Raw genomic sequence first — 20,125 nt, forward strand, 5'->3', positions numbered from 1 at the left:
TCAGTCTGTCACTTCTTTGTCTGTCACCCTCAAGCTCAAGCCAAGGTCATGCAAGGCTCATCCCAGGAGTTTGAAAGCAGACACCAGCAAAGAGAGGAACCTCCCAAATGGAAGCAGCATTAGAGATTCTGAACTGCTTGTTGAACAGAAGACAGAGGTATGTAATGGCGCTTGTTTCTTCTCTTTGTGAGAGATTTGGGACAGTAAGCTATACTTCAGTTTTCACAAAGAGCTCAATGTAACAAATTCCTAACATTCGGATGTGGCTACTCTAACGAGAAAAACAAATTGGACCCACACGTATTTGTGGGTCAAGCAGAGGTGCTTGGTGACATGTCAGTTTCTGTAGTGTAGTGGTTATCACGTTCGCTTCACACGCGAAAGTTCCCCAGCTCGAAACTGGGCAGAAACATCTTTGTGCGATGATGCTTTAGTCAAACTACTTGGGACCCAACTTCTGTGTCTCCGTTTGATATACTGGGTTTCAGAGACTGTTGTTCCAAGGATCCATGAAGACAATAACACTTGATGTTTTTTACAGTGAGAGTGTTTTTAAAGATGTGGTGGCAACATTGAGAAAAAATTGGGATGGCAAGGCTTATTCCAGGGGTTTTGAAAGGAGACACCAGCAAAGAGAAGAACCTCCCAGATGACTATTAAGGCCAAGTTGGGTTCAGTATTCATCCCAAATGCAGTATACTCTGAGCATATATGAAATCTTTGCAAATTCAGTGTACACAAAGTCGCCAATGTAAGTCCTCAGTCCTTTTCAAAATCCAGTTTACTGGAGTAGAAAGCCAGTTCACCAAAAGATTTCTCATCATCCCCCCAACAGAAAGAGTACAATGTATTAAAAGTCAGAACAGCGCCACCTTTTTTTAGAAATGGCCGAGTTTTGCAGTGAAGCAGTCCTCGTTAGTATAGTGGCAAGTATCTCCGCCTGTCACGCGGAAGACCGGGGTTCGATTCCCCGACGAGGAGTCCATCTTTGTTTTCTACTCAATCTTCACAACAGGGCAAATCAGAAGTAATGCTCCAGTATGCAGCTCTCAAGGTTAGGGTTTAATCCCATCCCCCGAAACAACTGCCTTCAACCATTAATGTAGTAACAGTGGTACCTGGATCACAACAACCACACACAACCTGCCTGCTCTCTTTGAGAATGGGTCACATATTGCCACCATCAGATTGAGTCTAAACTGATGTAATTTGCTGGTTGCTTGCATGTAAGGCGTGTACCTCAAAAGTGAATAAGCCACGTGGTCACAGCGTACATTGAGCCTTTACCCTATTGGTGACTTCAGTCCAGTTTTGAATCTCTCTTCTAAAATCTCAAAGGACTCCTTGTACCAAATTCTTATGAATCCGATTTGGCTCTTCTCATAAAAATACTTATGAGACTCGGTGGTTATGGTGTATTTTCCAGTGTCAGGCCAAAGGGGATCATGCTACGTCTGTTTCTGTAGTGTAGTGGTTATCACGTTCGCTTAACACGCGAAAGGTCCCCAGCTCGAAACTGGGCAGAAACAACTTCCTATGTCTCAACTATTTTCCAACACAGTGAGGTCAGAATGTTCTGGCAGAAAATGTATGTGACTCATAGCATCTCCATTCGCCATTGCTGTCATCCACATTGAGTGTGATTTTGCAGATGCGGCGTCGAATTTGAGAAACTCTAGGAATGGCAAACTTTCCGTTATCTCTCAGTCTGTCACTTCTTTGTCTGTCACCCTCAAGCTCAAGCCAAGGTCATGCAAGGCTCATCCCAGGGGTTTGAAAGCAGACACCACCAAAGAGAGGAACCTCCCAAATGGAAGCAGCATTAGAGATTCTGAACTGCTTGTTGAACAGAAGACAGAGGTATGTTATGTCGCTTGTTTCTTCTCTTTGTGAGAGATTTGGGACAGTAAGCTATACTTCAGTTTTCACAAAGAGCTCAATGTAACAAATTCCTAACATTCGGATGTGGCTACTCTAACGAGAAAAACAAATTGGACCCACACGTATTTGTGGGTCAAGCAGAGGTGCTTGGTGACATGTCAGTTTCTGTAGTGTAGTGGTTATCACGTTCGCTTCACACGCGAAATGTCCCCAGCTCGAAACTGGGCAGAAACATCTTTGTGCGATGATGCTTTAGTCAAACTACTTGGGACCCAACTTCTGTGTCTCCGTTTGATATACTGGGTTTCAGAGACTGTTGTTCCAAGGATCCATGAAGACAATAACACTTGATGTTTTTCACAGTGAGAGTGTTTTTAAAGATGTGGTGGCAACATTGAGAAAAAATTGGGATGGCAAGGCTTATTCCAGGGGTTTTGAAAGGAGACACCAGCAAAGAGAAGAACCTCCCAGATGACTATTAAGGCCCAGTTGGGTTCAGTATTCATCCCAAATGCAGTATACTCTGAGCATATATGAAATCTTTGCAAATTCAGTGTACACAAAGTCGCCAATGTAAGTCCTCAGTCCTTTTCAAAATCCAGTTTACTGGAGTAGAAAGCCAGTTCAGCAAAAGATTTCTCATCATCCCCCCAACAGAAAGAGTACAATGTATTAAAAGTCAGAACAGCGCCACCTTTTTTTAGAAATGGCCGAGTTTTGCAGTGAAGCAGTCCTCGTTAGTATAGTGGCAAGTATCTCCGCCTGTCACGCGGAAGACCGGGGTTCGATTCCCCGATGAGGAGTCCATCTTTGTTTTCTACTCAATCTTCACAACAGGGCAAATCAGAAGTAATGCTCCAGTATGCAGCTCTCAAGGTTAGGCTTTAATCCCATCCCCCGAAACAACTGCCTTCAACCATTAATGTAGTAACAGTGGTACCTGGATCACAACAACCACACACAACCTGCCTGCTCTCTTTGAGAATGGGTCACATATTGCCACCATCAGATTGAGTCTAAACTGATGTTATTTGCTGGTTGCTTGCATGTAAGGCGTGTACCTCAAAAGTGAACAAGCCACGTGGTCACAGCGTACATTGAGCCTTTACCCTATTGGTGACTTCAGTCCAGTTTTGAATCTCTCTTCTGAAATCTCAAAGGACTCCTTGTACCAAATTCTTATGAATCCGATTTGGCTCTTCTCATAAAAATACTTATGAGACTCGGTGGTTATGGTGTATTTTCCAGTGTCAGGCCAAAGGGGATCATGCTACGTCTGTTTCTGTAGTGTAGTGGTTATCACGTTCGCTTAACACGCGAAAGGTCCCCAGCTCGAAACTGGGCAGAAACAACTTCCTATGTCTCAACTATTTTCCAACACAGTGAGGTCAGAATGTTCTGGCAGAAAATGTATGTGACTCATAGCATCTCCATTCACCATTGCTGTCATCCACATTGAGTGTGATTTTGCAGATGCGGCGTCGAATTTGAGAAACTCTAGGAATGGCAAACTTTCCGTTATCTCTCAGTCTGTCACTGCTTTGTCTGTCACCCTCAAGCTCAAGCCAAGGTCATGCAAGGCTCATCCCAGGGGTTTGAAAGCAGACACCAGCAAAGAGAGGAACCTCCCAAATGGAAGCAGCATTAGAGATTCTGAACTGCTTGTTGAACAGAAGACAGAGGTATGTTATGTCGCTTGTTTCTTCTCTTTGTGAGAGATTTGGGACAGTAAGCTATACTTCAGTTTTCACAAAGAGCTCAATGTAACAAATTCCTAACATTCGGATGTGGCTACTCTAACGAGAAAAACAAATTGGACCCACACGTATTTGTGGGTCAAGCAGAGGTGCTTGGTGACATGTCAGTTTCTGTAGTGTAGTGGTTATCACGTTCGCTTCACACGCGAAAGGTCCCCAGCTCGAAACTGGGCAGAAACATCTTTGTGCGATGATGCTTTAGTCAAACTACTTGGGACCCAACTTCTGTGTCTCCGTTTGATATACTGGGTTTCACAGACTGTTGTTCCAAGGATCCATGAAGACAATAACACTTGATGTTTTTCACAGTGAGAGTGTTTTTAAAGATGTGGTGGCAACATTGAGAAAAAATTGGGATGGCAAGGCTTATTCCAGGGGTTTTGAAAGGAGACACCAGCAAAGAGAAGAACCTCCCAGATGACTATTAAGGCCCAGTTGGGTTCAGTATTCATCCCAAATGCAGTATACTCTGAGCATATATGAAATCTTTGCAAATTCAGTGTACACAAAGTCGCCAATGTAAGTCCTCAGTCCTTTTCAAAATCCCGTCTACTGGAGTAGAAAGCCAGTTCACCAAAAGATTTCTCATCATCCCCCCAACAGAAAGAGTACAATGTATTAAAAGTCAGAACAGCGCCACCTTTTTTTAGAAATGGCCGAGTTTTGCAGTGAAGCAGTCCTCGTTAGTATAGTGGCAAGTATCTCCGCCTGTCACGCGGAAGACCGGGGTTCGATTCCCCGACGAGGAGTCCATCTTTGTTTTCTACTCAATCTTCACAACAGGGCAAATCAGAAGTAATGCTCAAGTATGCAGCTCTCAAGGTTAGGCTTTAATCCCATCCCCCGAAACAACTGCCTTCAACCATTAATGTAGTAACAGTGGTACCTGGATCACAACAACCACACACAACCTGCCTGCTCTCTTTGAGAATGGGTCACATATTGCCACCATCAGATTGAGTCTAAACTGATGTTATTTGCTGGTTGCTTGCATGTAAGGCGTGTACCTCAAAAGTGAATAAGCCACGTGGTCACAGCGTACATTGAGCCTTTACCCTATTGGTGACTTCAGTCCAGTTTTGAATCTCTCTTCTGAAATCTCAAAGGACTCCTTGTACCAAATTCTTATGAATCCGATTTGGCTCTTCTCATAAAAATACTTATGAGACTCGGTGGTTATGGTGTATTTTCCAGTGTCAGGCCAAAGGGGATCATGCTACGTCTGTTTCTGTAGTGTAGTGGTTATCACGTTCGCTTAACACGCGAAAGGTCCCCAGCTCGAAACTGGGCAGAAACAACTTCCTATGTCTCAACTATTTTCCAACACAGTGAGGTCAGAATGTTCTGGCAGAAAATGTATGTGACTCATAGCATCTCCATTCGCCATTGCTGTCATCCACATTGAGTGTGATTTTGCAGATGCGGCGTCGAATTTGAGAAACTCTAGGAATGGCAAACTTTCCGTTATCTCTCAGTCTGTCACTGCTTTGTCTGTCACCCTCAAGCTCAAGCCAAGGTCATGCAAGGCTCATCCCAGGGGTTTGAAAGCAGACACCACCAAAGAGAGGAACCTCCCAAATGGAAGCAGCATTAGAGATTCTGAACTGCTTGTTGAACAGAAGACAGAGGTATGTTATGTCGCTTGTTTCTTCTCTTTGTGAGAGATTTGGGACAGTAAGCTATACTTCAGTTTTCACAAAGAGCTCAATGTAACAAATTCCTAACATTCGGATGTGGCTACTCTAACGAGAAAAACAAATTGGACCCACACGTATTTGTGGGTCAAGCAGAGGTGCTTGGTGACATGTCAGTTTCTGTAGTGTAGTGGTTATCACGTTCGCTTCACACGCGAAAGGTCCCCAGCTCGAAACTGGGCAGAAACATCTTTGTGCGATGATGCTTTAGTCAAACTACTTGGGACCCAACTTCTGTGTCTCCGTTTGATATACTGGGTTTCAGAGACTGTTGTTCCAAGGATCCATGAAGACAATAACACTTGATGTTTTTCACAGTGAGAGTGTTTTTAAAGATGTGGTGGCAACATTGAGAAAAAATTGGGATGGCAAGGCTTATTCCAGGGGTTTTGAAAGGAGACACCAGCAAAGAGAAGAACCTCCCAGATGACTATTAAGGCCCAGTTGGGTTCAGTATTCATCCCAAATGCAGTATACTCTGAGCATATATGAAATCTTTGCAAATTCAGTGTACACAAAGTCGCCAATGTAAGTCCTCAGTCCTTTTCAAAATCCAGTTTACTGGAGTAGAAAGCCAGTTCAGCAAAAGATTTCTCATCATCCCCCCAACAGAAAGAGTACAATGTATTAAAAGTCAGAACAGCGCCACCTTTTTTTAGAAATGGCCGAGTTTTGCAGTGAAGCAGTCCTCGTTAGTATAGTGGCAAGTATCTCCGCCTGTCACGCGGAAGACCGGGGTTCGATTCCCCGACGAGGAGTCCATCTTTGTTTTCTACTCAATCTTCACAACAGGGCAAATCAGAAGTAATGCTCCAGTATGCAGCTCTCAAGGTTAGGCTTTAATCCCATCCCCCGAAACAACTGCCTTCAACCATTAATGTAGTAACAGTGGTACCTGGATCACAACAACCACACACAACCTGCCTGCTCTCTTTGAGAATGGGTCACATATTGCCACCATCAGATTGAGTCTAAACTGATGTTATTTGCTGGTTGCTTGCATGTAAGGCGTGTACCTCAAAAGTGAATAAGCCACGTGGTCACAGCGTACATTGAGCCTTTACCCTATTGGTGACTTCAGTCCAGTTTTGAATCTCTCTTCTGAAATCTCAAAGGACTCCTTGTACCAAATTCTTATGAATCCGATTTGGCTCTTCTCATAAAAATACTTATGAGACTCGGTGGTTATGGTGTATTTTCCAGTGTCAGGCCAAAGGGGATCATGCTACGTCTGTTTCTGTAGTGTAGTGGTTATCACGTTCGCTTAACACGCGAAAGGTCCCCAGCTCGAAACTGGGCAGAAACAACTTCCTATGTCTCAACTATTTTCCAACACAGTGAGGTCAGAATGTTCTGGCAGAAAATGTATGTGACTCATAGCATCTCCATTCGCCATTGCTGTCATCCACATTGAGTGTGATTTTGCAGATGCGGCGTCGAATTTGAGAAACTCTAGGAATGGCAAACTTTCCGTTATCTCTCAGTCTGTCACTGCTTTGTCTGTCACCCTCAAGCTCAAGCCAAGGTCATGCAAGGCTCATCCCAGGGGTTTGAAAGCAGACACCAGCAAAGAGAGGAACCTCCCAAATGGAAGCAGCATTAGAGATTCTGAACTGCTTGTTGAACAGAAGACAGAGGTATGTTATGTCGCTTGTTTCTTCTCTTTGTGAGAGATTTGGGACAGTAAGCTATACTTCAGTTTTCACAAAGAGCTCAATGTAACAAATTCCTAACATTCGGATGTGGCTACTCTAACGAGAAAAACAAATTGGACCCACACGTATTTGTGGGTCAAGCAGAGGTGCTTGGTGACATGTCAGTTTCTGTAGTGTAGTGGTTATCACGTTCGCTTCACACGCGAAAGGTCCCCAGCTCGAAACTGGGCAGAAACATCTTTGTGCGATGATGCTTTAGTCAAACTACTTGGGACCCAACTTCTGTGTCTCCGTTTGATATACTGGGTTTCACAGACTGTTGTTCCAAGGATCCATGAAGAAAATAACACTTGATGTTTTTCACAGTGAGAGTGTTTTTAAAGATGTGGTGGCAACATTGAGAAAAAATTGGGATGGCAAGGCTTATTCCAGGGGTTTTGAAAGGAGACACCAGCAAAGAGAAGAACCTCCCAGATGACTATTAAGGCCCAGTTGGGTTCAGTATTCATCCCAAATGCAGTATACTCTGAGCATATATGAAATCTTTGCAAATTCAGTGTACACAAAGTCGCCAATGTAAGTCCTCAGTCCTTTTCAAAATCCCGTCTACTGGAGTAGAAAGCCAGTTCACCAAAAGATTTCTCATCATCCCCACAACAGAAAGAGTACAATGTATTAAAAGTCAGAACAGCGCCACCTTTTTTTAGAAATGGCCGAGTTTTGCAGTGAAGCAGTCCTCGTTAGTATAGTGGCAAGTATCTCCGCCTGTCACGCGGAAGACCGGGGTTCGATTCCCCGACGAGGAGTCCATCTTTGTTTTCTACTCAATCTTCACAACAGGGCAAATCAGAAGTAATGCTCAAGTATGCAGCTCTCAAGGTTAGGCTTTAATCCCATCCCCCGAAACAACTGCCTTCAACCATTAATGTAGTAACAGTGGTACCTGGATCACAACAACCACACACAACCTGCCTGCTCTCTTTGAGAATGGGTCACATATTGCCACCATCAGATTGAGTCTAAACTGATGTTATTTGCTGGTTGCTTGCATGTAAGGCGTGTACCTCAAAAGTGAATAAGCCACGTGGTCACAGCGTACATTGAGCCTTTACCCTATTGGTGACTTCAGTCCAGTTTTGAATCTCTCTTCTGAAATCTCAAAGGACTCCTTGTACCAAATTCTTATGAATCCGATTTGGCTCTTCTCATAAAAATACTTATGAGACTCGGTGGTTATGGTGTATTTTCCAGTGTCAGGCCAAAGGGGATCATGCTACGTCTGTTTCTGTAGTGTAGTGGTTATCACGTTCGCTTAACACGCGAAAGGTCCCCAGCTCGAAACTGGGCAGAAACAACTTCCTATGTCTCAACTATTTTCCAACACAGTGAGGTCAGAATGTTCTGGCAGAAAATGTATGTGACTCATAGCATCTCCATTCGCCATTGCTGTCATCCACATTGAGTGTGATTTTGCAGATGCGGCGTCGAATTTGAGAAACTCTAGGAATGGCAAACTTTCCGTTATCTCTCAGTCTGTCACTGCTTTGTCTGTCACCCTCAAGCTCAAGCCAAGGTCATGCAAGGCTCATCCCAGGGGTTTGAAAGCAGACACCACCAAAGAGAGGAACCTCCCAAATGGAAGCAGCATTAGAGATTCTGAACTGCTTGTTGAACAGAAGACAGAGGTATGTTATGTCGCTTGTTTCTTCTCTTTGTGAGAGATTTGGGACAGTAAGCTATACTTCAGTTTTCACAAAGAGCTCAATGTAACAAATTCCTAACATTCGGATGTGGCTACTCTAACGAGAAAAACAAATTGGACCCACACGTATTTGTGGGTCAAGCAGAGGTGCTTGGTGACATGTCAGTTTCTGTAGTGTAGTGGTTATCACGTTCGCTTCACACGCGAAAGGTCCCCAGCTCGAAACTGGGCAGAAACATCTTTGTGCGATGATGCTTTAGTCAAACTACTTGGGACCCAACTTCTGTGTCTCCGTTTGATATACTGGGTTTCAGAGACTGTTGTTCCAAGGATCCATGAAGACAATAACACTTGATGTTTTTCACAGTGAGAGTGTTTTTAAAGATGTGGTGGCAACATTGAGAAAAAATTGGGATGGCAAGGCTTATTCCAGGGGTTTTGAAAGGAGACACCAGCAAAGAGAATAACCTCCCAGATGACTATTAAGGCCCCGTTGGGTTCAGTATTCATCCCAAATGCAGTATACTCTGAGCATATATGAAATCTTTGCAAATTCAGTGTACACAAAGTCGCCAATGTAAGTCCTCAGTCCTTTTCAAAATCCAGTTTACTGGAGTAGAAAGCCAGTTCACCAAAAGATTTCTCATCATCCCCCCAACAGAAAGAGTACAATGTATTAAAAGTCAGAACAGCGCCACCTTTTTTTAGAAATGGCCGAGTTTTGCAGTGAAGCAGTCCTCGTTAGTATAGTGGCAAGTATCTCCGCCTGTCACGCGGAAGACCGGGGTTCGATTCCCCGACGAGGAGTCCATCTTTGTTTTCTACTCAATCTTCACAACAGGGCAAATCAGAAGTAATGCTCCAGTATGCAGCTCTCAAGGTTAGGGTTTAATCCCATCCCCCGAAACAACTGCCTTCAACCATTAATGTAGTAACAGTGGTACCTGGATCACAACAACCACACACAACCTGCCTGCTCTCTTTGAGAATGGGTCACATATTGCCACCATCAGATTGAGTCTAAACTGATGTTATTTGCTGGTTGCTTGCATGTAAGGCGTGTACCTCAAAAGTGAATAAGCCACGTGGTCACAGCGTACATTGAGCCTTTACCCTATTGGTGACTTCAGTCCAGTTTTGAATCTCTCTTCTGAAATCTCAAAGGACTCCTTGTACCAAATTCTTATGAATCCGATTTGGCTCTTCTCATAAAAATACTTATGAGACTCGGTGGTTATGGTGTATTTTCCAGTGTCAGGCCAAAGGGGATCATGCTACGTCTGTTTCTGTAGTGTAGTGGTTATCACGTTTGCTTAACACGCGAAAGGTCCCCAGCTCGAAACTGGGCAGAAACAACTTCCTATGTCTCAACTATTTTCCAACACAGTGAGGTCAGAATGTTCTGGCAGCAAATGTATGTGACTCATAGCATCTCCATTCGCCATTGCTGTCATCCACATTGAGTGTGATTTTGCAGATGCGGCGTCGAATTTGAGAAACTCTAGGAATGGCAAACTTTCCGTTATCTCTCAGTCTGTCACTTCTTTGTCTGTCACCCTCAAGCTCAAGCCAAGGTCATGCAAGGCTCATCCCAGGGGTTTGAAAGCAGACACCAGCAAAGAGAGGAACCTCCCAAATGGAAGCAGCATTAGAGATTCTGAACTGCTTGTTGAACAGAAGACAGAGGTATGTTATGTCGCTTGTTTCTTCTCTTTGTGAGAGATTTGGGACAGTAAGCTATACTTCAGTTTTCACAAAGAGCTCAATGTAACAAATTCCTAACATTCGGATGTGGCTACTCTAACGAGAAAAACAAATTGGACCCACACGTATTTGTGGGTCAAGCAGAGGTGCTTGGTGACATGTCAGTTTCTGTAGTGTAGTGGTTATCACGTTCGCTTCACACGCGAAAGGTCCCCAGCTCGAAACTGGGCAGAAACATCTTTGTGCGATGATGCTTTAGTCAAACTACTTGGGACCCAACTTCTGTGTCTCCGTTTGATATACTGGGTTTCAGAGACTGTTGTTCCAAGGATCCATGAAGACAATAACACTTGATGTTTTTCACAGTGAGAGTGTTTTTAAAGATGTGGTGGCAACATTGAGAAAAAATTGGGATGGCAAGGCTTATTCCAGGGGTTTTGAAAGGAGACACCAGCAAAGAGAATAACCTCCCAGATGACTATTAAGGCCCAGTTGGGTTCAGTATTCATCCCAAATGCAGTATACTCTGAGCATATATGAAATCTTTGCAAATTCAGTGTACACAAAGTCGCCAATGTAAGTCCTCAGTCCTTTTCAAAATCCAGTTTACTGGAGTAGAAAGCCAGTTCACCAAAAGATTTCTCATCATCCCCCCAACAGAAAGAGTACAATGTATTAAAAGTCAGAACAGCGCCACCTTTTTTTAGAAATGGCCGAGTTTTGCAGTGAAGCAGTCCTCGTTAGTATAGTGGCAAGTATCTCCGCCTGTCACGCGGAAGACCGGGGTTCGATTCCCCGACGAGGAGTCCATCTTTGTTTTCTACTCAATCTTCACAACAGGGCAAATCAGAAGTAATGCTCCAGTATGCAGCTCTCAAGGTTAGGGTTTAATCCCATCCCCCGAAACAACTGCCTTCAACCATTAATGTAGTAACAGTGGTACCTGGATCACAACAACCACACACAACCTGCCTGCTCTCTTTGAGAATGGGTCACATATTGCCACCATCAGATTGAGTCTAAACTGATGTTATTTGCTGGTTGCTTGCATGTAAGGCGTGTACCTCAAAAGTGAATAAGCCACGTGGTCACAGCGTACATTGAGCCTTTACCCTATTGGTGACTTCAGTCCAGTTTTGAATCTCTCTTCTGAAATCTCAAAGGACTCCTTGTACCAAATTCTTATGAATCCGATTTGGCTCTTCTCATAAAAATACTTATGAGACTCGGTGGTTATGGTGTATTTTCCAGTGTCAGGCCAAAGGGGATCATGCTACGTCTGTTTCTGTAGTGTAGTGGTTATCACGTTCGCTTAACACGCAAAAGGTCCCCAGCTCGAAACTGGGCAGAAACAACTTCCTATGTCTCAACTATTTTCCAACACAGTGAGGTCAGAATGTTCTGGCAGCAAATGTATGTGACTCATAGCATCTCCATTCGCCATTGCTGTCATCCACATTGAGTGTGATTTTGCAGATGCGGCGTCGAATTTGAGAAACTCTAGGAATGGCAAACTTTCCGTTATCCTTCAGTCTGTCACTTCTTTGTCTGTCACCCTCAAGCTCAAGCCAAGGTCATGCAAGGCTCATCCCAGGGGTTTGAAAGCAGACACCAGCAAAGAGAGGAACCTCCCAAATGGAAGCAGCATTAGAGATTCTGAACTGCTTGTTGAACAGAAGACAGAGGTATGTTATGTCGCTTGTTTCTTCTCTTTGTGAGAGATTTGGGACAGTAAGCTATACTTCAGTTTTCACAAAGAGCTCAATGTAACAAATTCCTAACATTCGGATGTGGCTACTCTAACGAGAAAAACAAATTGGACCCACACGTATTTGTGGGTCAAGCAGAGGTGCTTGGTGACATGTCAGTTTCTGTAGTGTAGTGGTTATCACGTTCGCTTCACACGCGAAAGGTCCCCAGCTCGAAACTGGGCAGAAACATCTTTGTGCGATGATGCTTTAGTCAAACTACTTGGGACCCAACTTCTGTGTCTCCGTTTGATATACTGGGTTTCAGAGACTGTTGTTCCAAGGATCCATGAAGACAATAACACTTGATGTTTTTCACAGTGAGAGTGTTTTTAAAGATGTGGTGGCAACATTGAGAAAAAATTGGGATGGCAAGGCTTATTCCAGGGGTTTTGAAAGGAGACACCAGCAAAGAGAAGAACCTCCCAGATGACTATTAAGGCCCAGTTGGGTTCAGTATTCATCCCAAATGCAGTATACTCTGAGCATATATGAAATCTTTGCAAATTCAGTGTACACAAAGTCGCCAATGTAAGTCCTCAGTCCTTTTCAAAATCCAGTTTACTGGAGTAGAAAGCAAGTTCACCAAAAGATTTCTCATCATCCCCCCAACAGAAAGAGTACAATGTATTAAAAGTCAGAACAGCGCCACCTTTTTTTAGAAATGGCCGAGTTTTGCAGTGAAGCAGTCCTCGTTAGTATAGTGGCAAGTATCTCCGCCTGTCACGCGGAAGACCGGGGTTCGATTCCCCGACGAGGAGTCCATCTTTGTTTTCTACTCAATCTTCACAACAGGGCAAATCAGAAGTAATGCTCCAGTATGCAGCTCTCAAGGTTAGGGTTTAATCCCATCCCCCGAAACAACTGCCTTCAACCATTAATGTAGTAACAGTGGTACCTGGATCACAACAACCACACACAACCTGCCTGCTCTCTTTGAGAATGGGTCACATATTGCCACCATCAGATTGAGTCTAAACTGATGTTATTTGCTGGTTGCTTGCATGTAAGGCGTGTACCTCAAAAGTGAATAAGCCACGTGGTCACAGCGTACATTGAGCCTTTACCCTATTGGTGACTTCAGTCCAGTTTTGAATCTCTCTTCTGAAATCTCAAAGGACTCCTTGTACCAAATTCTTATGAATCCGATTTGGCTCTTCTCATAAAAATACTTATGAGACTCGGTGGTTATGGTGTATTTTCCAGTGTCAGGCCAAATGGGATCATGCTACGTCTGTTTCTGTAGTGTAGTGGTTATCACGTTCGCTTAACACGCGAAAGGTCCCCAGCTCGAAACTGGGCAGAAACAACTTCCTATGTCTCAACTATTTCCAACACAGTGAGGTCAGAATGTTCTGGCAGAAAATGTATGTGACTCATAGCATCTCCATTCGCCATTGCTGTCATCCACATTGAGTGTGATTTTGCAGATGCGGCGTCGAATTTGAGAAACTCTAGGAATGGCAAACTTTCCGTTATCTCTCAGTCTGTCACTGCTTTGTCTGTCACCCTCAAGCTCAAGCCAAGGTCATGCAAGGCTCATCCCAGGGGTTTGAAAGCAGACACCAGCAAAGAGAGGAACCTCCCAAATGGAAGCAGCATTAGAGATTCTGAACTGCTTGTTGAACAGAAGACAGAGGTATGTTATGTCGCTTGTTTCTTCTCTTTGTGAGAGATTTGGGACAGTAAGCTATACTTCAGTTTTCACAAAGAGCTCAATGTAACAAATTCCTAACATTCGGATGTGGCTACTCTAACGAGAAAAACAAATTGGACCCACACGTATTTGTGGGTCAAGCAGAGGTGCTTGGTGACATGTCAGTTTCTGTAGTGTAGTGGTTATCACGTTCGCTTCACACGCGAAAGGTCCCCAGCTCGAAAACTGGGCAGAAACATCTTTGTGCGATGATGCTTTAGTCAAACTACTTGGGACCCAACTTCTGTGTCTCCGTTTGATATACTGGGTTTCAGAGACTGTTGTTCCAAGGATCCATGAAGACAATAACACTTGATGTTTTTCACAGTGAGAGTGTTTTTAAAGATGTGGTGGCAACATTGAGAAAAATTGGGAAGGCAAGGCTTATTCCAGGGGTTTTGAAAGAAGACACCAGCAAAGAGAAGAACCTCCCAGATGACTATTAAGGCCCAGTTGGGATCAGTATTCATCCCAAATGCAGTATACTCTGAGCATATATGAAATCTTTGCAAATTCAGTGTACACAAAGTCGCCAATGTAAGTCCTCAGTCCTTTTCAAAATCCAGTTTACTGGAGTAGAAAGCCAGTTCACCAAAAGATTTCTCATCATCCCCCCAACAGAAAGAGTACAATGTATTAAAAGTCAGAACAGCGCCACCTTTTTTTAGAAATGGCCGAGTTTTGCAGTGAAGCAGTCCTCGTTAGTATAGTGGCAAGTATCTCCGCCTGTCACGCGGAAGACCGGGGTTCGATTCCCCGACGAGGAGTCCATCTTTGTTTTCTACTCAATCTTCACAACAGGGCAAATCAGAAGTAATGCTCCAGTATGCAGCTCTCAAGGTTAGGCTTTAATCCCATCCCCCGAAACAACTGCCTTCAGCCATTAATGTAGTAACAGTGGTACCTGGATCACAACAACCACACACAACCTGCCTGCTCCCTTTGAGAATGGGTCACATATTGCCACCATCAGATTGAGTCTAAACTGATGTTATTTGCTGGTTGCTTGCATGTAAGGCGTGTACCTCAAAAGTGAATAAGCCACGTGGTCACAGCTTACATTGAGCCTTTACCCTATTGGTGACTTCAGTCCAGTTTTGAATCTCTCTTCTGAAATCTCAAAGGACTCCTTGTACCAAATTCTTATGAATCCGATTTGGCTCTTCTCATAAAAATACTTATGAGACTCGGTGGTTATGGTGTATTTTCCAGTGTCAGGCCAAAGGGTATCATGCTACGTCTGTTTCTGTAGTGTAGTGGTTATCACGTTCGCTTAACACGCGAAAGGTCCCCAGCTCGAAACTGGGCAGAAACAACTTCCTATGTCTCAGCTATTTTCCAACACAGTGAGGTCAGAATGTTCTGGCAGAAAATGTATGTGACTCATAGCATCTCCATTCGCCATTGCTGTCATCCACATTGAGTGTGATTTTGCAGATGCGGCGTCGAATTTGAGAAACTCTAGGAATGGCAAACTTTCCGTTATCTCTCAGTCTGTCACTGCTTTGTCTGTCACCCTCAAGCTCAAGCCAAGGTCATGCAAGGCTCATCCCAGGGGTTTGAAAGCAGACACCAGCAAAGAGAGGAACCTCCCAAATGGAAGCAGCATTAGAGATTCTGAACTGCTTGTTGAACAGAAGACAGAGGTATGTTATGTCGCTTGTTTCTTCTCTTTGTGAGAGATTTGGGACAGTAAGCTATACTTCAGTTTTCACAAAGAGCTCAATGTAACAAATTCCTAACATTCGGATGTGGCTACTCTAACGAGAAAAACAAATTGGACCCACACGTATTTGTGGGTCAAGCAGAGGTGCTTGGTGACATGTCAGTTTCTGTAGTGTAGTGGTTATCACGTTCGCTTCACACGCGAAAGGTCCCCAGCTCGAAACTGGGCAGAAACATCTTTGTGCGATGATGCTTTAGTCAAACTACTTGGGACCCAACTTCTGTGTCTCCGTTTGATATACTGGGTTTCAGAGACTGTTGTTCCAAGGATCCATGAAGACAATAACACTTGATGTTTTTCACAGTGAGAGTGTTTTTAAAGATGTGGTGGCAACATTGAGAAAAAATTGGGATGGCAAGGCTTATTCCAGGGGTTTTGAAAGGAGACACCAGCAAAGAGAAGAACCTCCCAGATGACTATTAAGGCCCAGTTGGGTTCAGTATTCATCCCAAATGCAGTATACTCTGAGCATATATGAAATCTTTGCAAATTCAGTGTACACAAAGTCGCCAATGTAAGTCCTCAGTCCTTTTCAAAATCCAGTTTACTGGAGTAGAAAGCCAGTTCACCAAAAGATTTCTCATCATCCCCCCAACAGAAAGAGTACAATGTATTAAAAGTCAGAACAGCGCCACCTTTTTTTAGAAATGGCCGAGTTTTGCAGTGAAGCAGTCCTCGTTAGTATAGTGGCAAGTATCTCCGCCTGTCACGCGGAAGACCGGGGTTCGATTCCCCGACGAGGAGTCCATCTTTGTTTTCTACTCAATCTTCACAACAGGGCAAATCAGAAGTAATGCTCCAGTATGCAGCTCTCAAGGTTAGGGTTTAATCCCATCCCCCGAAACAACTGCCTTCAACCATTAATGTAGTAACAGTGGTACCTGGATCACAACAACCACACACAACCTGCCTGCTCTCTTTGAGAATGGGTCACATATTGCCACCATCAGATTGAGTCTAAACTGATGTTATTTGCTGGTTGCTTGCATGTAAGGCGTGTACCTCAAAAGTGAATAAGCCACGTGGTCACAGCGTACATTGAGCCTTTACCCTATTGGTGACTTCAGTCCAGTTTTGAATCTCTCTTCTGAAATCTCAAAGGACTCCTTGTACCAAATTCTTATGAATCCGATTTGGCTCTTCTCATAAAAATACTTATGAGACTCGGTGGTTATGGTGTATTTTCCAGTGTCAGGCCAAAGGGGATCATGCTACGTCTGTTTCTGTAGTGTAGTGGTTATCACGTTCGCTTAACACGCGAAAGGTCCCCAGCTCGAAACTGGGCAGAAACAACTTCCTATGTCTCAACTATTTTCCAACACAGTGAGGTCAGAATGTTCTGGCAGCAAATGTATGTGACTCATAGCATCTCCATTCGCCATTGCTGTCATCCACATTGAGTGTGATTTTGCAGATGCGGCGTCGAATTTGAGAAACTCTAGGAATGGCAAACTTTCCGTTATCTCTCAGTCTGTCACTTCTTTGTCTGTCACCCTCAAGCTCAAGCCAAGGTCATGCAAGGCTCATCCCAGGGGTTTGAAAGCAGACACCAGCAAAGAGAGGAACCTCCCAAATGGAAGCAGCATTAGAGATTCTGAACTGCTTGTTGAACAGAAGACAGAGGTATGTTATGTCGCTTGTTTCTTCTCTTTGTGAGAGATTTGGGACAGTAAGCTATACTTCAGTTTTCACAAAGAGCTCAATGTAACAAATTCCTAACATTCGGATGTGGCTACTCTAACGAGAAAAACAAATTGGACCCACACGTATTTGTGGGTCAAGCAGAGGTGCTTGGTGACATGTCAGTTTCTGTAGTGTAGTGGTTATCACGTTCGCTTCACACGCGAAAGGTCCCCAGCTCGAAACTGGGCAGAAACATCTTTGTGCGATGATGCTTTAGTCAAACTACTTGGGACCCAACTTCTGTGTCTCCGTTTGATATACTGGGTTTCACAGACTGTTGTTCCAAGGATCCATGAAGACAATAACACTTGATGTTTTTCACAGTGAGAGTGTTTTTAAAGATGTGGTGGCAACATTGAGAAAAAATTGGGATGGCAAGGCTTATTCCAGGGGTTTTGAAAGGAGACACCAGCAAAGAGAAGAACCTCCCAGATGACTATTAAGGCCCAGTTGGGTTCAGTATTCATCCCAAATGCAGTATACTCTGAGCATATATGAAATCTTTGCAAATTCAGTGTACACAAAGTCGCCAATGTAAGTCCTCAGTCCTTTTCAAAATCCCGTCTACTGGAGTAGAAAGCCAGTTCACCAAAAGATTTCTCATCATCCCCACAACAGAAAGAGTACAATGTATTAAAAGTCAGAACAGCGCCACCTTTTTTTAGAAATGGCCGAGTTTTGCAGTGAAGCAGTCCTCGTTAGTATAGTGGCAAGTATCTCCGCCTGTCACGCGGAAGACCGGGGTTCGATTCCCCGACGAGGAGTCCATCTTTGTTTTCTACTCAATCTTCACAACAGGGCAAATCAGAAGTAATGCTCAAGTATGCAGCTCTCAAGGTTAGGCTTTAATCCCATCCCCCGAAACAACTGCCTTCAACCATTAATGTAGTAACAGTGGTACCTGGATCACAACAACCACACACAACCTGCCTGCTCTCTTTGAGAATGGGTCACATATTGCCACCATCAGATTGAGTCTAAACTGATGTTATTTGCTGGTTGCTTGCATGTAAGGCGTGTACCTCAAAAGTGAATAAGCCACGTGGTCACAGCGTACATTGAGCCTTTACCCTATTGGTGACTTCAGTCCAGTTTTGAATCTCTCTTCTGAAATCTCAAAGGACTCCTTGTACCAAATTCTTATGAATCCGATTTGGCTCTTCTCATAAAAATACTTATGAGACTCGGTGGTTATGGTGTATTTTCCAGTGTCAGGCCAAAGGGGATCATGCTACGTCTGTTTCTGTAGTGTAGTGGTTATCACGTTCGCTTAACACGCGAAAGGTCCCCAGCTCGAAACTGGGCAGAAACAACTTCCTATGTCTCAACTATTTTCCAACACAGTGAGGTCAGAATGTTCTGGCAGAAAATGTATGTGACTCATAGCATCTCCATTCGCCATTGCTGTCATCCACATTGAGTGTGATTTTGCAGATGCGGCGTCGAATTTGAGAAACTCTAGGAATGGCAAACTTTCCGTTATCTCTCAGTCTGTCACTGCTTTGTCTGTCACCCTCAAGCTCAAGCCAAGGTCATGCAAGGCTCATCCCAGGGGTTTGAAAGCAGACACCACCAAAGAGAGGAACCTCCCAAATGGAAGCAGCATTAGAGATTCTGAACTGCTTGTTGAACAGAAGACAGAGGTATGTTATGTCGCTTGTTTCTTCTCTTTGTGAGAGATTTGGGACAGTAAGCTATACTTCAGTTTTCACAAAGAGCTCAATGTAACAAATTCCTAACATTCGGATGTGGCTACTCTAACGAGAAAAACAAATTGGACCCACACGTATTTGTGGGTCAAGCAGAGGTGCTTGGTGACATGTCAGTTTCTGTAGTGTAGTGGTTATCACGTTCGCTTCACACGCGAAAGGTCCCCAGCTCGAAACTGGGCAGAAACATCTTTGTGCGATGATGCTTTAGTCAAACTACTTGGGACCCAACTTCTGTGTCTCCGTTTGATATACTGGGTTTCAGAGACTGTTGTTCCAAGGATCCATGAAGACAATAACACTTGATGTTTTTCACAGTGAGAGTGTTTTTAAAGATGTGGTGGCAACATTGAGAAAAAATTGGGATGGCAAGGCTTATTCCAGGGGTTTTGAAAGGAGACACCAGCAAAGAGAATAACCTCCCAGATGACTATTAAGGCCCAGTTGGGTTCAGTATTCATCCCAAATGCAGTATACTCTGAGCATATATGAAATCTTTGCAAATTCAGTGTACACAAAGTCGCCAATGTAAGTCCTCAGTCCTTTTCAAAATCCAGTTTACTGGAGTAGAAAGCCAGTTCACCAAAAGATTTCTCATCATCCCCCCAACAGAAAGAGTACAATGTATTAAAAGTCAGAACAGCGCCACCTTTTTTTAGAAATGGCCGAGTTTTGCAGTGAAGCAGTCCTCGTTAGTATAGTGGCAAGTATCTCCGCCTGTCACGCGGAAGACCGGGGTTCGATTCCCCGACGAGGAGTCCATCTTTGTTTTCTACTCAATCTTCACAACAGGGCAAATCAGAAGTAATGCTCCAGTATGCAGCTCTCAAGGTTAGGGTTTAATCCCATCCCCCGAAACAACTGCCTTCAACCATTAATGTAGTAACAGTGGTACCTGGATCACAACAACCACACACAACCTGCCTGCTCTCTTTGAGAATGGGTCACATATTGCCACCATCAGATTGAGTCTAAACTGATGTTATTTGCTGGTTGCTTGCATGTAAGGCGTGTACCTCAAAAGTGAATAAGCCACGTGGTCACAGCGTACATTGAGCCTTTACCCTATTGGTGACTTCAGTCCAGTTTTGAATCTCTCTTCTGAAATCTCAAAGGACTCCTTGTACCAAATTCTTATGAATCCGATTTGGCTCTTCTCATAAAAATACT

General features: G+C 43.8%; 29 non-coding genes across 29 annotated transcripts; all 29 read left to right on the plus strand.

Annotated features, from left to right (window-relative positions):
* The first annotated feature begins 909 nt into the window (after window positions 1-909).
* On the plus strand, window positions 910-981 carry trnad-guc (transfer RNA aspartic acid (anticodon GUC)). The gene has a single exon. It is a non-coding gene; the product is annotated as a tRNA-Asp (tRNA).
* Window positions 982-1,456: 475 nt separating this feature from the next.
* trnav-aac (transfer RNA valine (anticodon AAC)) lies at window positions 1,457-1,529 on the plus strand. Its single transcript has one exon. It is a non-coding gene; the product is annotated as a tRNA-Val (tRNA).
* A 1,630-nt stretch (window positions 1,530-3,159) lies between these two features.
* On the plus strand, window positions 3,160-3,232 carry trnav-aac (transfer RNA valine (anticodon AAC)). Its single transcript has one exon. It is a non-coding gene; the product is annotated as a tRNA-Val (tRNA).
* A 513-nt stretch (window positions 3,233-3,745) lies between these two features.
* Window positions 3,746-3,818, plus strand: trnav-cac (transfer RNA valine (anticodon CAC)). The gene has a single exon. It is a non-coding gene; the product is annotated as a tRNA-Val (tRNA).
* Window positions 3,819-4,315: 497 nt separating this feature from the next.
* Window positions 4,316-4,387, plus strand: trnad-guc (transfer RNA aspartic acid (anticodon GUC)). The gene has a single exon. It is a non-coding gene; the product is annotated as a tRNA-Asp (tRNA).
* Window positions 4,388-4,862: 475 nt separating this feature from the next.
* Window positions 4,863-4,935, plus strand: trnav-aac (transfer RNA valine (anticodon AAC)). Its single transcript has one exon. It is a non-coding gene; the product is annotated as a tRNA-Val (tRNA).
* A 513-nt stretch (window positions 4,936-5,448) lies between these two features.
* Window positions 5,449-5,521, plus strand: trnav-cac (transfer RNA valine (anticodon CAC)). The gene has a single exon. It is a non-coding gene; the product is annotated as a tRNA-Val (tRNA).
* A 497-nt stretch (window positions 5,522-6,018) lies between these two features.
* Window positions 6,019-6,090, plus strand: trnad-guc (transfer RNA aspartic acid (anticodon GUC)). The gene has a single exon. It is a non-coding gene; the product is annotated as a tRNA-Asp (tRNA).
* A 475-nt stretch (window positions 6,091-6,565) lies between these two features.
* On the plus strand, window positions 6,566-6,638 carry trnav-aac (transfer RNA valine (anticodon AAC)). The gene has a single exon. It is a non-coding gene; the product is annotated as a tRNA-Val (tRNA).
* Window positions 6,639-7,151: 513 nt separating this feature from the next.
* On the plus strand, window positions 7,152-7,224 carry trnav-cac (transfer RNA valine (anticodon CAC)). The gene has a single exon. It is a non-coding gene; the product is annotated as a tRNA-Val (tRNA).
* A 497-nt stretch (window positions 7,225-7,721) lies between these two features.
* Window positions 7,722-7,793, plus strand: trnad-guc (transfer RNA aspartic acid (anticodon GUC)). Its single transcript has one exon. It is a non-coding gene; the product is annotated as a tRNA-Asp (tRNA).
* A 475-nt stretch (window positions 7,794-8,268) lies between these two features.
* Window positions 8,269-8,341, plus strand: trnav-aac (transfer RNA valine (anticodon AAC)). The gene has a single exon. It is a non-coding gene; the product is annotated as a tRNA-Val (tRNA).
* Window positions 8,342-8,854: 513 nt separating this feature from the next.
* On the plus strand, window positions 8,855-8,927 carry trnav-cac (transfer RNA valine (anticodon CAC)). The gene has a single exon. It is a non-coding gene; the product is annotated as a tRNA-Val (tRNA).
* A 497-nt stretch (window positions 8,928-9,424) lies between these two features.
* trnad-guc (transfer RNA aspartic acid (anticodon GUC)) lies at window positions 9,425-9,496 on the plus strand. Its single transcript has one exon. It is a non-coding gene; the product is annotated as a tRNA-Asp (tRNA).
* Window positions 9,497-10,557: 1,061 nt separating this feature from the next.
* On the plus strand, window positions 10,558-10,630 carry trnav-cac (transfer RNA valine (anticodon CAC)). Its single transcript has one exon. It is a non-coding gene; the product is annotated as a tRNA-Val (tRNA).
* Window positions 10,631-11,127: 497 nt separating this feature from the next.
* Window positions 11,128-11,199, plus strand: trnad-guc (transfer RNA aspartic acid (anticodon GUC)). The gene has a single exon. It is a non-coding gene; the product is annotated as a tRNA-Asp (tRNA).
* A 1,061-nt stretch (window positions 11,200-12,260) lies between these two features.
* trnav-cac (transfer RNA valine (anticodon CAC)) lies at window positions 12,261-12,333 on the plus strand. The gene has a single exon. It is a non-coding gene; the product is annotated as a tRNA-Val (tRNA).
* Window positions 12,334-12,830: 497 nt separating this feature from the next.
* On the plus strand, window positions 12,831-12,902 carry trnad-guc (transfer RNA aspartic acid (anticodon GUC)). Its single transcript has one exon. It is a non-coding gene; the product is annotated as a tRNA-Asp (tRNA).
* A 475-nt stretch (window positions 12,903-13,377) lies between these two features.
* On the plus strand, window positions 13,378-13,450 carry trnav-aac (transfer RNA valine (anticodon AAC)). Its single transcript has one exon. It is a non-coding gene; the product is annotated as a tRNA-Val (tRNA).
* A 1,082-nt stretch (window positions 13,451-14,532) lies between these two features.
* trnad-guc (transfer RNA aspartic acid (anticodon GUC)) lies at window positions 14,533-14,604 on the plus strand. The gene has a single exon. It is a non-coding gene; the product is annotated as a tRNA-Asp (tRNA).
* Window positions 14,605-15,079: 475 nt separating this feature from the next.
* Window positions 15,080-15,152, plus strand: trnav-aac (transfer RNA valine (anticodon AAC)). The gene has a single exon. It is a non-coding gene; the product is annotated as a tRNA-Val (tRNA).
* Window positions 15,153-15,665: 513 nt separating this feature from the next.
* On the plus strand, window positions 15,666-15,738 carry trnav-cac (transfer RNA valine (anticodon CAC)). The gene has a single exon. It is a non-coding gene; the product is annotated as a tRNA-Val (tRNA).
* A 497-nt stretch (window positions 15,739-16,235) lies between these two features.
* trnad-guc (transfer RNA aspartic acid (anticodon GUC)) lies at window positions 16,236-16,307 on the plus strand. The gene has a single exon. It is a non-coding gene; the product is annotated as a tRNA-Asp (tRNA).
* A 475-nt stretch (window positions 16,308-16,782) lies between these two features.
* On the plus strand, window positions 16,783-16,855 carry trnav-aac (transfer RNA valine (anticodon AAC)). Its single transcript has one exon. It is a non-coding gene; the product is annotated as a tRNA-Val (tRNA).
* Window positions 16,856-17,368: 513 nt separating this feature from the next.
* Window positions 17,369-17,441, plus strand: trnav-cac (transfer RNA valine (anticodon CAC)). Its single transcript has one exon. It is a non-coding gene; the product is annotated as a tRNA-Val (tRNA).
* Window positions 17,442-17,938: 497 nt separating this feature from the next.
* On the plus strand, window positions 17,939-18,010 carry trnad-guc (transfer RNA aspartic acid (anticodon GUC)). The gene has a single exon. It is a non-coding gene; the product is annotated as a tRNA-Asp (tRNA).
* A 475-nt stretch (window positions 18,011-18,485) lies between these two features.
* Window positions 18,486-18,558, plus strand: trnav-aac (transfer RNA valine (anticodon AAC)). Its single transcript has one exon. It is a non-coding gene; the product is annotated as a tRNA-Val (tRNA).
* Window positions 18,559-19,071: 513 nt separating this feature from the next.
* trnav-cac (transfer RNA valine (anticodon CAC)) lies at window positions 19,072-19,144 on the plus strand. Its single transcript has one exon. It is a non-coding gene; the product is annotated as a tRNA-Val (tRNA).
* Window positions 19,145-19,641: 497 nt separating this feature from the next.
* Window positions 19,642-19,713, plus strand: trnad-guc (transfer RNA aspartic acid (anticodon GUC)). The gene has a single exon. It is a non-coding gene; the product is annotated as a tRNA-Asp (tRNA).
* The last annotated feature ends 412 nt before the right edge of the window (window positions 19,714-20,125 follow it).

Source organism: Limanda limanda, chromosome 4, assembly GCF_963576545.1.
Source record: "Limanda limanda chromosome 4, fLimLim1.1, whole genome shotgun sequence".
NCBI lineage: Eukaryota > Metazoa > Chordata > Actinopteri > Pleuronectiformes > Pleuronectidae > Limanda > Limanda limanda.